Genomic DNA, 2,023 nt, shown 5'->3' with positions numbered 1-2,023 from the left:
TGAGTTTGTACCCTCAAGTGAGGTTTTTGAATGACACTGTTGTCTCTCCTTCAGTAATGGGACTTTAGTTTAAGAGAAGGGAAAGGGGAAGGTATATCCTACCTACAGTAAGATATATGCTTGATTTCTTTTTCCAGGAGTTGTGGTGGGTTGGCCTGAATCATCCACATGCCCACATTCAATGCTTCTGTGACTAGCAGCGTCTCATTGTGAGTCAGATGGTTGCTGTAGGGAGAGCAATCAAGTGCTCAGTACTCTGCTCTGCGCACAGTAAGTGCTCAATAAATACTATTGATTTCATAGATTTCTGTGTACGATTAGCAGCTACAACCACTAATGTGTACACGTTGATTTAATGAGCAAATGCTGGTTCTGGCATTCAGGTTGGCTTTAGAAAAGACTGGGATAAATAGACTGGGGAGGTCTTTTACCTTAGAAAAACAAGTGGAAAAGAAAAACAAACCAAAACCTTAAAAGAAAGTGGGGGAAAATAAATTTGGACTTTGTGCATGCATATCTATATACACACATACATATATATTTACTTTCTTACTCTCTATGCACATATCTATTCAAATATACATATATACACACACACACATTCAGGTATGCCAGAATCCATGTATTCACTATGAGTTTTGGATAGACTGTGACCCAGAATTATGAACCATTCTTCAGACAATCTGGTTGTGCTCATGCTTGGGATGAGTTCTACAGTGTGAGTTTTCCTTCACACAGGTTCGGGAAGAATGCAGTCCCTGCGTTATAGGAGAAGAGGAGAAAAAGCATGGGCCTGGGAGTAAGAGGACCTGAGTTCTAATCCTAACTCTGCCGTATGCCTGATGTGTGACCTTGGGCAAGTCACTTCACTTCCCTGTGCTTCCGTTACCTCAGCTGTAAAATGGGGATTAAGACTGCGAGCCCCATATGGGACATTGACTGTGTCCAACTTGATTAGCTTGTCTGTACCCTAATGCTTAGTACAGTGCTGAACACAGAGTAATTGCTCAGCAAATATCATACACAAACATGAGCATGTGTGTGCACAAACAGAAGTGTACTTAGATATTCGTTCTTTGTCCTAGACTATGACTCCAATGAAAATGAAGTTTACCTATGGTTGCAAGTGTGGTTGAAAAAATCAATATGGACTAACAGTCCCTTCTATAACATGTGCACAAAGATCATTCCTTGTTGTTTTGGGGTATTTGCTGTTTGCAGCACCTAGTGTTCTTTTAATTTTCTGCCTCTTGGTATCAAAAGATTCTTGAAGTTCCTGCTCCAAATGAGCCTACTTCATTGTAAGATATATTAGAGTCCAATAACAAGGCAAATCCTCTCTCAGGACCGAACCTGGAGACTTCCCAGTACTCTACCAGTCTCGGATACGGGTGGGAGAGCCAAGCAGATTCCATTCCATTCCTAGCTTGGACACTGGGTAGTGAGCGGAAGGCAATCTGCTACAGGTCAAAACTCACCTGGACTGGACAAGCACTGGCACAGGAGAGAGTTGAGGGCGGAGACTCAAGTTGACTGCGTGGAAGAGAGCAGTGGTAAACTACTTCCGTATTTTGACCAAGAAAACTCTACAGATACACTACCAGAACGATTGCAGGTGGAGAGTTGGGCATTCTGGGAGAGATGTGTCCATGGAGTCGCTATGGGTCAGAGACAACTCGGCAGCATGAGACAAGGCAAGACGACAAGGAAAAAGCTTTCCTTGAATGGCAACAGAGGATCATTATATAGATTCACAGAGCCAGAAGGTACCCCAAAATGGTTATTTAATCTTATGCTTGTCCTATGGTGAAACTGAACTCCCCTGTTCCGGTCAAAGTTCCCTCTGTGAGCTTTTTATTCCTCTCACTAAGAAATAGAGAGCATAGGAAGGAATCCTCATACTGATTGTTGAATTATATTTCCTAATCCATCCTTCAGACCTGTGCAGATAACAAGCTTCTTTAGAAAAGATAGTAAGGCTCTGAGCTTACTGCAACATGTGAAAGGAGTTTCAGTAGTTTCG

Source organism: Ornithorhynchus anatinus, chromosome X5, assembly GCF_004115215.2.
Source record: "Ornithorhynchus anatinus isolate Pmale09 chromosome X5, mOrnAna1.pri.v4, whole genome shotgun sequence".
NCBI classification, from domain to species: domain Eukaryota; kingdom Metazoa; phylum Chordata; class Mammalia; order Monotremata; family Ornithorhynchidae; genus Ornithorhynchus; species Ornithorhynchus anatinus.
The sequence above is the reverse complement of the archived record's forward strand: the minus strand, read 5'-3'. Positions refer to the sequence as shown.